We start from the raw sequence: 16,313 nt of genomic DNA on the forward strand, positions 1-16,313 counted from the left end.
TTGCCAATATTATTTCATTTTAATTCATTCAAATTTAAATAATTCCATGTGCCTAGTGGCCACCATATTAGACAGCATAGCACTGGAGAATGAGAGCTGAATTCATCAAGTCAGGATTCCCAGCCTTTTAGTAAGGATGTAGAGCAACATGGATATTCCCAACCCACGTTCCCTGGTCATTTCCTTCCAAGCAAAGCTACATCAAAAAGCTAATGGCAAGAGTCAATAAAAAATGTCCATGTCCACTTGGAAAATCAGAGTGAGTTTAAATAAAGGCATGGGTAAAAGTAGAATGGCAATCATTGGGTGGAAGGAGAGTTTGATATGTGTCTAAGTAAGAAAAGAGAGTCCTCAAAAAAATATATGCACCCCCATGTTCATTGCAGCATTATTTGCAATAGCCAAGGCATAGAAACAATTTAAATTTCCATCAACAGATGCATAGATAAAAATTGTGGCATACACACACACACACACACACACACACACACACACACACACACACTGGAATATTATTCAGCCATGAAAAAAGAATGAAATCTTGCTATTTGCGCAACAGAGATTGACTTTGAAGGCATTATGCTAAATGCAATAAATCAGAGAGAGAAAGACAAATATTGTATGATCTTACTTATATTTGGAATCTTTAAGAAAAATGAGCTCATAGATACGTAGAACAAATTGGTGGTTGCCAGAGACAGGGGGTGGAGGGCGGGGGAAATGTGTAAAGGGGATCAAAAGGTACAAACTTGCAGGTATAAAATAAATAAATCATGGGGGCATAACGTACAGCGTGGTGACTACAGTTAATAATACTGTATTGCATACTTACTTGGAAGTTGCTAAGAGTAAAACTTAAAATTTCTCATCACACAAACACACAAATTCTATTACTATGTGTTGGTGTTAGATGTTAATTAGACTCATGGTGATCATTTACCAATACATAAAAATATCAGGTCATGGGATGCCTGAGTGACTCAGTCAGTGAAGTGTCTGACTCTCGATTTCGGCTTAGGTCATGATCTCAGTGTCGTGAGATCAAGCCCCATGTCAGGCTCCATGCTGGAGCCTGCTTAAGATTCTCATTCTCCCTCTCCCTCTGCCCCTCCCCCACTCATGCAATCTCTCTTTAAAAAAAAAATCAAGTCGTTACTTGAAATTAATATAATGTTGTATGTCAATTATACCTCAAAGGAAAAAAAAAAGACAAAAAAAGAAAAGAAAAGAAAAGAGAATCCTAAAAAAGAGCTACAGGATAAGAGTATAATGTTAGTGTTGCATTTATCCATGGCTGTCTAACAAATTATCCCACAATTTAGTGGCTTAAATCAATGACATTTGTTTTGTTCATGAATCTGCAATTTGGGCGTGGCCCATGGGAAGATAGTGAATCTCTGTTCCAGTCATCATCACCCAAATTGTCCCAAGGCTGGGAACTGGAATCATCTGAAGGCTTGTCCCCACACATGGCTGGAGATAATGCTGACTACTGACTGTTAAACCATCAGTCAGAACACCTTAAAAATGGCTACTCCATGAGGTCTGGACTTTTCTCACTACATGGTGACTGGATTCCAAATCAAGTGTCCAGAAAGAGTTTTGTACCCTCTTTATGACCTAGCTCTGGAAGTCCCATAGCATTGCTTCTGCAGTATTCTGCTCATCAGAGAAGACACAAACCCATTCAGGTGAAAATACTCTTCACCTTTTGATAAGGAGTACCAAGGAGGTTCTGGAAATGTACATAAGACTAGATATATTGCTATAGCCACTTTTGCAAAATTATCCATCACTGTTTAATAAAATAGTTTAGGCTCCAAGTAATAGAGGCCTTAGTCAAACTAGACTAACAACAAAAAAGAAACTTATTGCTTTAAGAAACTAGTTAGCTTAAAGTTTCAAATATGGCTGCATCTAGTGTCTCAAATGACACGATTTCATCTTTCTCCTACATGCTAATCATTCTGTGTTTCTTGCCACTTGTCTCTTGTCTCTGTCTCTCTGTCTCTCTCTTTTTCAACTGTCTCAATATCTTGTCCAAATAGCAGAACAAAAGATTACTGGCTATGCTAAGTCAACATTCTGACAATTTTTGAACCTAAAGGTATTATTTTCTTTTATACCAAGTCTCATGGAAGGACTGTGATTAATTTGTTTAGGTCCCATGCCCACCCCTTGTCCAATCCTGGGTTCTGGAAAATGAAGTTGCATTATAGGCCCGGTAAAGTTTACAAGTCAACCCCAGCAGCAAATTATTTAATCTCACTGAATTGTTGTTTTCTCACAGGTAGAAAGGAGATTCTGATAAATCAATGGCAAAACTTACTCCAATTCTCCCCTTTTCTGTATCCAACCAACTGTAATGTGATTTTTAGCCCCTTTTTTCCAATGGTGAGTCAATTCCCCTATCCCTGGATTCCAGGCTAACCCTGAGATTTAGTTTTGTCCAATAGAGGATGGTTGAAGTAACTTTCTGCCAGTTCTGAGCATAGGCCTAAAAATCTCTCAAGCATTTCTGCTCTTTGTCTCTCAGAACCCTGACACTGCCAGGATAGCAAAGCTGAGTCAGCCCAGTTCTCCTAGCCAAAGTCATAGACACATAGGACAGCTCAGCCAAGATCAGCAAAACCAATCCACAGCTGACTTCAGCTGTCTGAGGATATATGAGCAAACTCAGGTAAGACCACCCAATCTGCAGACTGTGCCCATGAGTTTTGCTCCTTGTATCTTTGTTCCACAGTATTATTATGACATGTATGAAACAACAATACCATTAGTCCCTAAATCTTAGTACTCTGTTTAGAACAGTGTCTGACCTTAAAAAAGTAGTCAATAAATATTTGCTATTATTATTATCCATAATTTGCCAGTACCACACAGAATGTGAGTGGGTTAGCTTCCTAAAGAAGAAAAGGTTTCCCAAACTAAACTCCAAAAGCAAACAAAATTAAAAATTAGATATCTACCACATGCTGCATGAGGTCTAATAAAGAGAGAATATTGCTCTATTAAATTTTTAGCAATTTAATAAATTTAAAAGGAAAAGTAACCATATCATAATGGGAAGCACATCACTTATTGTCAGTGAAGTAAAAGTAGATGATCTCCAAAGCCCTTCACACATCCTGTATAAATTTCTAATACCTGATCTATGCCCAGCTATCATATCACCAATTAGATCAAATAGCAAACTTCTTCCTTGCAAAATGGACAGTAACATTTTTATTATATGATTAATTAATATTTATACTAGGAAAAATTAGGACAAGAGTAATTTTATCTCTCCTAGTATTTTTCAGACACAATAATTCTATGTATGATACAATTTTCAACAGTGGACTTTAAAAGAATAAATGCATTAGTTCTAACAAAACATTACTATATCTTTATATCTATATATTACCTTTACAAAAACTGGAGACACACATGCCTTACAAAAACTGGAGACACACTCACCCTTCTGTGTGAGTACATGTGTACTAGGGGGAGGGGCTGTTCTTTCATAGCGACCTTTCTTGGTCTGCTCTCTCTCTCAGGTAAGTCACGCATCCAGTTACAGAACTTCAGTCAAACTCTGTGACAGTTTATAGACTCCACCTCAGCTTGTAAATTCTCTTGTGAAGCTAATTCTGTATTTCCTTTTCTATTTGACTTCTGTACTTGGATATTCTGTTATTTCCTTTCTCTATAGGCCTGAATGTGAATCGCTGCCTCCCTGTCCATCGTTCACAAAACATGTATGCTAAGTGATAGCGCAATGTAAATAAAGCTCTTAGCCCTGCTCCTCACACGTAACAAAAGCAGGATAAGAAGTAATCATTGCTAATTTCATTATTACCTTTATTTTCTAACTCTGTCTTCACAATAACCCTAGGTATGGCTATGGCAAATATTATTATCCTACTTATTGATTATGAGTGTAATATACCCAGAGGATAAGATGTATAGGTCACCAAATATGAAAGTACAAGTAGGATGGCAGGTACAGCTGCAAACACACACCAATAAGATTAATAATGACTGGGTGAAGGATAATCAGTTCGAGACTAAATTTTATGAAAGTGAGTTGTCAGATTAATTTGACAGAATTAATAGTAGTTAATATATATTAAGCACTTACTATATGCCAGTAGCTATTGTAAGTTAAAAGTCATATCTTAAGTTAATGCTAGCATTAATTCAATTATTTAAGTATTTTTTTTCATGGTTTTGTAGAGGAAACCAATATGAGACTCTGTGGGTTAAAGAGCTTGCATTCGGTTTAGTAGCGGTAATCTAATAAATCACCAACAGGGGATTTGAATATAGACCATCTAGCTCCCATAAGTGTCCCTGTTACTGTCTTCTGTCTCTGAAATGAAGACTAAGAAGTCGGGAGAGAGAAGAGAAGAGTAATGGTAAATGAAAAGTTATCAAGGTAGAAATAAGTAAATCGTACACAGGGCAGATCAATCCTTGTGTATGGATTGAGGCAACATCTGGGTGAAGAATCAGGTGGAAATGAGGTTGGGAAGGTTTGCGATACAGCAGCAGAAAAGTGGCCCTTGATTATCAGGTTGAGGTGTCTGAATTTCTGGAACAGCCCAAAGGGAACCTGACCCTCTCTATACTTTAACTTAATCCATGTCAATGCACCAGCAAATGAACATGTTGAGGGAAAATGCACTGGTATATATGGAAGCAGGAGTCAGTTTCTCGATGTGGAGCTAGAATAGTTTGTTTAGAATTGGCAATATTTCTATTCAAAATACTCCACGAACATCTGTGTCATTTAACTTTTTGTAAAAGATGAAAGAGAAAGACTGCAGACAGATGCTCTGGTCACATCTCGGCCCTAACTCTTTCTAGAAGGTTAAGTATGGGAAGCACAGGATGGACTGTTTTATATCAAGCCAGCTGTGTGCTTCCACACCAGGTTCAATGTTGAAAGTTCCTTAACTGAACATCTGGCTAATAATGTGCCTTCCATTTATTAAAAGCACTTACTCATTGCACCTGGCCCATGGGAGGAAAGTACATGGGTCAAGTAACTGCAGCATGATTTCAAATGTTTGCCTTACCATCTACAAACATAATTAAAGAATAATAACCACAATCCTGGGGGGAAATCTTGATGAGTCCTCTTTACTAGTAGTTCTACAACAGAAATGCAAAAAATAAGAAAATTAGTGATAATCTTATGAAGTTAAACCAATTAACTCCCAAATATAACAACTTCGGTATGAAAGAAATTATTTCCTGGCCTACGCACTAGTTGAGTTAGCCCCTGCCTCACTGCACCAACTAAAACGATTTTTAAAAATCTTGAAAGTGATGAGGGTGTAACATTTACATTAATATCTTCATTGGTAGAACTGTTTTTAGGAGAGGAAATATTTTCATAATTCTCATTTCCAGCTTTTCCTAAGACATACATTTTTTTAATGCATTGAAAGCATAATTTTTCCAAGAGAGAAACATGGAAGTAACTCTACCTTTTTCAAGGTTATTTAAAAATCTGTTTGGTGCTTGATCAACTAATAGTCAATCACCTGAGTTCTAATTCATGACTAAAATCCAGCAGATTAGTTTGAGTCATTCTGCTAATGTGAATCTGATTTGACCAGATATTAACTTCATTATTTAAAATAATGTTATTAGGATCTATTGAACATTGGCCAGTACTAAAATTTTCTTATTAATTTCTGGAAAAAACATCTGAGATCATCTTACCTGCTGTTTTAAGAACTAAACAATTATATGTATTATAATTCATGGAAAATACATATTTTTTTTTCATATTTCTAGGTTGTTTTCCTTGTCTCCTGTTGAGCAAACACCTATCAGACTCTTTGGCATCTATCAAAGTGTTCTGAGTGTCTTATAACAACAGAGCACAGATTCAAGAAAGTTTATACTTTACTAAATAAACAGCACACAGATGTGGATGTTGAAAAATTAATACCACACAATCTGACAGGCTGTAGTATCAAAATGTTTCTACAAAAACAGAATGAAATAAACCCAAGCACAAATACTCATGTAATCATGGCATGAATGAATCATAAAGCATTGAAACAGAAGTTTAGAGATCTGGCATCAAGTACAACTTCTGACAAATTACTCAGCTGCACACATAGTTCTTCATGTCATCTCATTGGTAGAGAGAATATTGGAAGTAAAAGTAGCTTGTTACATGTCAACAGAAACCAGTTTAAAAAATAATTTCAAAACATTTTATGATGTTTGTAATCCTCCTCATAACTCAAAAACTGCCTCTTACATTTTCAGAATAGGTACTTACTATTCCCAGATAAGGTGTTCTAATAGAGTACCAATTTGTTGTTGTCAATTAAGGCCACAGGAACCCTGGGAGGTTGCTGCTGACATCTAGTGGCATAACTTTTTAAATGCCAAATGCATTAAAAATCTATAACTAGAGAGAGAAAGGGACAAACATACATACATATGCACTTGCAAAGTCTAGTGGACACCCCATGTCATAAATTATTTGCCTCTGCCCACACTACTCTCCTTGCAATGATTTGCTTCCCTTCCAAAGTAATGCTAGTACTGCAAAACCAAAGAAATGAAAACTAACACACAGGCTAAAGCCTTAAAGGAACCAATTCCCTCAAAGTTCTTAGTCCTCCACTGGGAATTACCAGTTCCCAGACAGCCCCAATTCCCAAAAGCCCTGCTCCAGCCCCAATTCCCAAGAGCCCTGCTCCAACCCCAACAGTCGTTAATTTCATCTCCATTTTCTAAATAACAATCACCCTTTCCCAACCTCCACACCTAGTATTTAGGTACTTTTAGGATCCTAGCCTAAAGAAAAGACTGTGAAGCTGGGAATATATTATTTCAGACTGCATATCTGCAAACATACACACACATTCAAAATGGCCACAAACTTCTTAGTCATGAGGTTCAACAATTATTGCAAACTTAAAAATAGCTTTCAGGAACAGCTTTAATGGTTTCCAACCATCCACATGAATGATGATGTATAGAAAAACACAGAAGAAATTGAACTTGGGAAAAATGATAAGGAGCGTAGAGCATGCTTCTATAAGCATGTAAAGAGATTTGTTTTGTAGTCTCTATATGTGTGTATGTGTGTATGTATGTATGTATGTATGTAAGATGTGTATGCGTGTATGTGAGTAGAACAAGAGACTCTCAAGTTTTGCATGTACCCCCACTCCAACTAGAGCACTGATGAATATAGTAGGTAAACACTGATTTAATGAATGAATACATAAATGAATGAGGTGGCAAATTACAATATAACTTTTTTTTTCCTATCGGTTCTGATGTGAGATATGCAATAGGCAGTGTCTTTATAAGGCAGGGTTTTGCTCATGGGCAAGTGCCTTAGCTGAATAGCTCAGGTTAGAATTTTCTTCAATGACATGTGTGCTAAGCGGCAAAAACCAATGGGTGATAGAACTGGGCAATCTTCCCTTGGTGAAGAGAATGTTTCAATAGTGGAAAATTATTTTCTTTATAAGTTAATGTATTTGAATTTAGATTTTATTCTCATTGAAAAGATGTGATAAAGGGAGAGTAGGTTCTCAAGGCAATCCTAAATAATACAAAACATAGCTAAATTATAACTCTCATAGTACAAAAGACTCTTTTAGCCTTTAAATATTACTTTAGTGGAAATCATGGAGATACAAGGAGTTCATTCATTCAAAGTTTGTGTACTTCACTCAAAAGTGGGAGTAAAAACGGATGGCAGAAGAATCTTTTTTTTTTTTTAAAGATTTTATTTATTTATTTGACAGAGAGAGACACAGTGAGAGAGGGAACACAAGCAGGGGGAGTGGGAGAGGGAGAAGCAGACTTCCCGCAGAGCAGGGAGCCCGATGTGGGGCTCGATCCCAGGACCCTGGGATCATGACCTGAGCTGAAGGCAGATGCTTAACGACTGAGCCACCCAGGCGCCCCAGAAGAATCTTTTTTACATTCATATTAAAGGAAAGAAATCCCATGTCTGTGTATGTACCTTTATATATAATACAATAAAATGATATATGTACATATGCATATATACACACATGCACACATAAGACCTACTAGGTAGCAACCTAGGCAAATCAATGACAGTGCGGCAGCCAGTGCATCCAGATGACTTTACCAAGTGAATACGGGTTAAGGGAGAGAAATAGATGTAGTATTATGAGGAATTCAGAAGGCTCCTTAAAGAGATATTTTAAGGTTATGTAGGCTTGGGAATAAGGGAGAAAGACTGGGCATTCAGAGTGGAGTATTCAGCATAAAGAAACAGAAGAATTAGGGTATGAGGTGGAGTAAGAGAGAAACGAAGTAAGAAATATAGGCAGGGAATTGATGGATATTGATGAATATTGATGAATTGATGAATATTACTTGCAGGAGTCGATTTTATACAGTGCCATGCCTTATAGTTTTGGGAGTTTTTAAACAGGTTTTAAAAGATGGTGTATCCCACAGAATCTAATCCTCAGAAGATTAAAACATAATAAGAACTTTTCAAATGACAAAAACCATAAAAGCCAAAAAAGTTCTTTAAAATTATCATAATAGCTCTTTGTCATGTAAATCCTCTTTAAGAATTACTTTTTAATCACTTCTGTATGAAAATCCTCAGTGATCTGTTGTCTGACTTGCACTTTAAGCACTCTTTGGGAGCATACTTTGCCTGATGTTACAACTGTATTTCTGTAAAGCATTACATTTATCATACATGGCACCTAATTCAGGGAATGTGACAATTACATCACACCTTTTATCACATGTCATCAAAGTATTTCTACTTCTCATTTAAATTCATGGTCATTAACTTATTGATCAACCTGCAAGTTTTGATGATTTACTTTCCATTGTTACTTTAGGGTAGGTATGTAATAAATAATATAAAATATAAGTAATGTAGTAAGCTCTTAAAATACCAGATTTCATCCTTTTAAGCCTCAACATATATAACATCTATGTTTCTTACAGCCTGTATAATAAACCGCAATGAAACACATCACTAAATTATTTATTTATAATTTATTTATTAGTGCTCTTGAACATAAGTAACATTATACACTAGCCTTATGAGACAGTTTATTTTCAGTTCTTAAAACTGTTTATACTAAGCTTAGATCTCAACCTAGAGTACATCAAAAAATGCCAAATCCTTAATATCTCATTACAGTTACTTACAAAAAAATTATATGTGAGAAAAAAACTTGATATTCCTACATAATAAAAATAAATTACAGACATGAAATTTTCTTAATGAAATTCAATCTATTTCCAGGACATATAAACATATGTAGAAGTGCAACAGAATAACAGTCTCTATCTTTGTACATAATCTTTCTAGGGGCATATTGAAGGATATTTTGACCTGACTAGTTGAAGTTGCTTTTCTCTTTGGATGACAAAATTCAGAATACTGTGACTAAAATACCCCTTTAAAAGAGTCAAATGCAGAACTTTCAAGTGTATATTATTCCAATAGCTTGCTCTCTGAGCTCCACTGTCAGAGTTAATTCTACACAAAATGAGTGTGTTAGTTGTCATGTGCAACTGGGAAAACTAAATGGTCCCATTTGTCTAAAAATAGCACCTTCACTAGTATGTCTTAAACTTCCGTATTCATAGTAGGAGGCCAGCATTACCTTGATACCAAAACCAGATAAAGACTCCACTAAAAAAGAGAACTACAGGCCAATATCCCTGATGAACATGGATACAAAAATTCTCAGTAAAACACTAGTAAACCAAATCCAACAGTACATTAAACATTGAAATTTAAATGTCTATATTCCATCTGAGATAATGAATGCTGAGCATCAACAATTAGCATTCTTTGTCATATTAATAGGAATTATTTTTATAAGATTGGAAACACCCTTATTTCAATGAATCGAAAGGTCTAACGTAGAGAGATGATGAAGTGAACACCATTTTCTCCACCCCAAATTACTCATCCACATCCCACTCACAGCCTGCACACAAATACACATATGCTAGAGCATAAGCTTTTGGGGACTTCTGTCAGACCAAAGCACTCGGACTCCAGCAGTATACAGGACTGTTCCTTTATTTTCACGTTGAGGAGAAGTGAATTTTGTTACTCTGCGTACACAATTCTGAAAACTCTACCATGTTAATGGAAATATCCCTCCCTCAACCCTAACTTTTTTCTGTTATTACATTCAGTTCAAAATAAGTTTATCCATCTCTTAAATACATAAAATAAAAGGCTAGTAAAATTGAATATTAGCATATACAGACCTCTGAAAAAAGAAAAATATCACATGAATGCCTCCTGGATAGTCTGTGCTCCCTTCATTCTTTATTTTCATCCTAAAGGTCATAGATCCTTGACCCTCTTTATTGGCTTCATCTCATTCAGTGTGTTTTTTTTTTTTTTTTGCTCTCTCTTTATTGTGTCATTCATCAATTTACCCTCAACAAGCACTTTTCCACCACATATCTCCCTATGCCTATATCATATAGCTCAGCTTCACCTTGTTCCACATATTGTCTAGGTAGTAAGTAGTGCTCATTATGTCTCTCTTTGGGGAGTCACAGTTAATAGTTCTATGCAAAAGGCAACCCTTAACTGCTGTCATTAACCATTTTAAGATATTTTATAGTTTGAATTAACATTTTAGTATAGATAAAACTTGAATAGAGTGCCTACAATTCAAAATCCCCTTTAGGGGAGAAAATCTGCTTCCTTAAGGAGTCCTTTGAAGAATTAACTGAAACTAGAAATAAGTAGAAACACCCCAATTTGCAATTCAACCTAAATTTTTGTTCAACTACAAATTAAAGTTCAGAAACAAGTTTTCTGCTAATGTCCATTAAATTTAAATGCTACCTTTGTTTCAGCACTCATTTGTTTTTAGGAATTCAATGATTTTTCAAAAATAAAACCCAATTAATTCCAATTAGAATGTAGTCTAATGTACATTTCAATAATTCTATTATTTGTGTTCCTATACATACAGTGACATCCTATCTTCACAGCTGTATGAATAGAAAGTACTGAGAGATGGGTCCAGTTCCCCATCACAACTCTAACCTTTCATAAACATTTCCATAAAAAACTATTTTGAGATAATAGTTTTATTCATAAAATATACACACATTATATATCTGCATCTATACCCACACTTCATTTACATGTACATGTCATTATAATATTTGCATGAGTGTTCATATTCTTAGGCCAAGATATGTAAATAACTCACATAGCAATTTGAAAATTTAGCAACTAAATAGGCAATCTGTTAAGCATAATCAGACATGCTATTCAGCAACTGTATGATATAATTCAATCTTCCAAAGAAAATATATGTTTTGCGTGAGGGTGCCTTTATAAAAACTTGATGACGTTTTCCAGGAATTTGTACTGAAATTTTCACATATTCAAAAAATAATAGGTAAAGCCATCTGACTAATGCTTAAATAAAAGGCAAATCTCATCACTGTCACCTGATAAGAATCTAATTGTCGGGCGCCTGGGTGGCTCAGTCGTTAAGTGTCTGCCTTCGGCTCAGGTCATGATCCCAGGGTCCTGGGATCGAGTCCTACATCGGGCTCCTTGCTTGGCAGGAGGCCTGCTTCTCCCTCTCCCACTCCCCCTGCTTGTGTTCCTGCTCTCACTATCTCTCTCTCTGTCAAATAAATAAATAAAATCTTAAAAAAAAAAAAAAAGAATCTAATTGTCTTATTGTCTATCATTTGTAAATATGATACACTAATTGGAGCTATTTCCAAAGAGAATGCAATCTTCTAGTCAAGATCCTATTCACTTATTAACATAAATGAAAGAAACTGTCATAAAATTAACCATTATCCATAATGTTTTGATAAGCTAATATATATTTTAAAATTTACTATTCACTTCATGAATATGATGATCATCATAAATCATCCCATTTTTCAGATAATGATTTGATTTTTTGATGGGTTATTCAATAGCTAAAACCAGTAATCAAAGAAAGCCAATGAGTCTAATGTGTCAGAGTTAAACAGACTAAAAAATACATCAGTTCAAAATAAGCATTACCTTGATCTGAATTTTCATAAAAAACAGCAGATCTCTTGCCAGGTAACACCATTTCTTTGGATTCTGTGGGCAAAGAGAAAAGAGATTAATAAAAACAACCTTTCTTTTTACTCTTTAAATACTTCTTAAAGAAGATTCATTAGTAATAAAGGTCAGAGACGAAAATCACTTAGCAAAATACTCAGCTCCATTCAGCAGGTGCCTTGGGAAATACTTGTTCTAAATGCCAGGTAGTTTCCTAAAAGGTTCCCCCTCTCCTATAGCTGAGAACATGGGTGACTGTGGCAGATACTCAGCCTTGTTTTCCTTGCTTCTCTATCTTCTCACATGGGAACAAAACTAGCACTTGAGCAAGAAAAAGCATTAGCTTCCACCATTTCAAAAGGTAAGATGTAAGCCATGTTGGGACAGAACATTTACTTGGAATACAGCTAACTGAAATGGAATTTGCAATTATCTAAACTTACTTTTCTCCCTCCTGCAGTGAGTATGGGTTTTAAAATATTCATGAAAGCTTGGGTGTTTTCCTATTCTGTCTTTCCACAGAAGTGATACGATGAGATATTATGGGATGACTCTGTAAATAATTGCAGATTACCCTGCTTATATGATGCAATTTCAGAGCTTTTCTATGCTGCAACAAGGAGGAAATCACTTTATAGAAGTCAAAAGTATGAAAATATATCTTATTCCCTCTCTTAGCATATAACAATCTTGATGAGTATTCCATAAGAGATTTTATTGCATCATTATCTGAATGTTCAGATTGGAGAATAAGAAATTCAAGTCTGAGCAACAACTTTCCAGAAAGGAATGTTACATAGCTAGATAAGAATTTTAAATTCATTCCTCAAGAAAGTTATTTGAACAAATGTTAACAGTTAAAAGCATCATTGATTAATTGACTATAACAGTCATTGTAAGAATAGTCTTATAACTGTAATCACTACATCTTACCAGCAAGTGACCTTGGGCAAGTACATTAAACTCTGTAAGCCTTTACATTTCATCTGTAATATCAGAATAATAATCCCTCCTACTCCACAGAGCTGATAAATGATATAAAAATGTATAAAGGATATAGAACTAATGAATATTATTTAATATAATTATCAATAACATCATTAATATTATTATCATTGTTCCCCTTTCAAAAAAATCTCACTACCCTACTGAAAATCTCTGCCTCTGTGAGCCATGTGGTGGAATGATTAAAATAGTATACTGGACATCACCGAATTTGCCTATTTGTTAATCACAGTCTGTGATGACAAAAATAAATAAATAAATAAATAAATAAAGAGTCATTTTAGGTCTTTGGACAGGTGGAGAAAAAAAATTTTTTCAGGAAGATGAGTAAGTTGTCAACCACTCTACTACATTGGCTTCTCTTGATTTTGCTAAAGATTTTAATTTAAAGAAACCCTCCAAGAAATTATGATATATTTCAAGATTCTCTTAAAGAAACTGCCCCTTGTGTACACTTATCAGTACTCAATCCCACTCAGAAAACACCTCATGAGCCCCTGGTGCAAGACAAGTGTATGGACTGACTTTAGAGAAAACAATAAACAAAATGTGACCCAAGAAAAACACAGTTCAGTGGAGGAAACACATCTTTAGACAATTATTTCAAGTAATTGATGTAAATACCAAGTTTAAATCATTAAACAATATACAACGTGTTGGAGCAATAGAAGGTATTGAAAGAATATTCTGCAGTCAGGAAAGGAAGATTTAAAAAATAATCTTTAAAAAGTCAGTCAGAATAGCTGAACTGATACATACTGGCTGACTATCGGTCCTGTTTTGTCTAAGAAAATTTCACGAAAGAGAGGAACTTTGGAAGACTAAGTCTGGAAGGCAGGTAAGTAAAAATATGTCTTTCCAGGGAGCTGAGACAATGCATACAAAGAACTGGAATCATAAAAAAAAAACATGGAGACCAGATTAGCATGAGGCTGACTTGCAGAGAGCCCATTATACTTCTCCCCAATCTCTCATTAAAATGCTCAGAGGATGTCAAAGAAGAGAAATACTAGTAATGGTATCAGGAGAAAAGAGACAAAATATAAAAAGGTATTTCTAGTAGCTGCATCCCTGATAGGGACAGATTAAGTAACACTGTTTTAGACTCAAACCTCTTACTGTATATTTTGAAAGATACAGCATATATGACTAGAAATAAAGAAACTGGGAAGGGAGTTTGATTCATACCAATAGTCCCCAACTCCAAGGTGCTGGAATCAAGCAGACCAAAGTCTGCATAACTTCTCTTGTGGGTTGAATTGTGTCCCCCAAGAAATATATTAAAGTCCTACCCTTACACCTGTGAATGTGACCTTATTTGGAAATGGAGTCTTTTCAGATATAATTAAAATGTGAGTTAAGATTATATGATATAGAAAGGGGGGACCCTTAATCCAATATGACTGGTGTCCTTATAAGATGAGGCACAAAGACACATGCAGAGAGGAGAATGCCACATAAAGACAAGGCACACAGAGGGAGATCATGTGATGAGGGAAGAAGAGACTGGAGTCAACAAGCCAAAGAATACCAAAGATTGCTGACAACAGAAGCTAAGAGAAAGTCATGGAACTGATTCTCCCCTAGAGCTTACAGAGAGAACATGGCCCTGTTGACCCCCTTATTCTGGATTTAGAACCTCTAGAATTGTGAGAGAATAAATTTATCTTATTCTAATCTACCCCATTTGTGGTAATTTGTTATGGCAGTCCTAGTAAACTAATGTAGCATCTTTTGAGGCAACAAGAAATAGGACCCTACCCTGATCACTTGGAATTTAAAAAATCTTACAGGTATACTGTCAGCAAACATATTCTCAATTTAGAATTTAGAATAGCCAGTTACATATAAAAAGCTGATTTAAAGTTTAAATTGTCTTCCCTCCAGAGCTAGGATCCACTGAAAGTGGAAACCAACAGCCAGTGAAGAGGAATATGTTGGTCCTATATTTTTACCCCAGGTCCCTCTTCCCCAGCCAGTTAATCTTGCTCCCAATGCCTCTGGAATATGGGAGTGGAGTGAAAAAATGGAAGATAAGAAAAGAAGAGGTAAATGGAGAAGGAAAATTTACTTTCTGTTCACTGAGCTAAGAGAGCTATTATGTATTTAAAGCTGATTCTCAACCAGTGGATGCTTTTCCAGGTTTTTCAGGGATTATTTCCCCTTCTCCAATCACTGAGGACCTTTCATTTATACTACCTCAACATGAGTCATACTGTCTCACTTTATCACTTACTACATCCACAGCTCCAACTAACACATTCAGCTATCTGCTGAAGGCAGTTCAGCCTCTGGGGAGCTCTCTGGGACAGCTTCATGATTGCCCCCTCACATTCATGGCCCAGATCTACTGCACAGGGACCTCTCCAACAAACCCTGGGGAAATGGGCTACTCTCAATTGAGCACCTCTACTTTCTCTACCATAAATGCTCACTAGCTCATCTTGGCTTTAGATTCATCAGAAATCAGTCCACTGTCTCCACAACCACCCCCAAAACTTCAAGGGACACATACTAAACCCTCACTGAGTTTTGTTGAAGCACCCCTTTTTATCACTGGGAGGGGAAAAAAGGTAACACCCCACAACCTACCTCCTTGTGGACATTCCCAATGGACCCTCAGTTCACTCCAAAGAAATAAGCCTTTAATCTCTAGACCTCCCAGCCTTTTTGGATTAGGAATGTAGGAGTTATCTAACCAGTTCTCATGCTCATACTAGGGAATTTCTACAAGGTGACCTGTGTTCATAAATCACTTTGGTATCTGATAGCTATTGTCTTAAAGGGTCAATATTTTCCCATTTACATAGGAGTTTTCACAATCTGAATTTTAAGAGACTCATAGGGGAAGCAGCTAAAAATGGTATAATATGCCTACTGGATATACAATCTTTTTGAAGTTTCTTGAGCATTCCATGAATTTTATATATAAATTCAATAAAATATAATCAATATTATCTCTCCTAATCTTCAATATAATCTCTCATCTTCAGTCAGGCAGAGTGCTTAATAGCTCTCACGTTGCTCTCACCAATTCCACTTTCCATGTCTGTTCCTTCTGGTTGTGGCTGAATTCTTACTTTTCAGCACCTTCCAAATTTACCACCCTGTCAATGTTTTAATGCCAACTTCTCCACAAAGTGATCCCCAGGTACTTTGGAGTTTGTTGATTTTATCACTCTCTGACCTTGTGTAGCAATTATAGCCAATGCATATAATTTATATTGCCTTCTTGGGT

The 16,313-nt window shown here is 35.8% G+C and overlaps 1 protein-coding gene across 7 annotated transcripts in view; it reads right to left on the reverse strand.

The window, feature by feature from the left end:
* Positions 1-16,313, reverse strand: part of INPP4B (inositol polyphosphate-4-phosphatase type II B) — a 797,414-nt gene that overhangs the window by 652,706 nt on the left and 128,395 nt on the right. For all 7 annotated transcript variants that reach the window (XM_032412907.1, XM_032412905.1, XM_032412906.1 and 4 more), the window contains one exon: positions 12,047-12,109. The gene's annotated coding sequence lies outside the window, so the exon portion shown is untranslated. The remainder of the gene's footprint in view (positions 1-12,046; positions 12,110-16,313) is intronic.

This window comes from Phoca vitulina, unplaced genomic scaffold (assembly GCF_004348235.1).
Source record: "Phoca vitulina isolate PV1807 unplaced genomic scaffold, GSC_HSeal_1.0 scaffold14, whole genome shotgun sequence".
NCBI classification, from domain to species: Eukaryota; Metazoa; Chordata; class Mammalia; order Carnivora; family Phocidae; genus Phoca; species Phoca vitulina.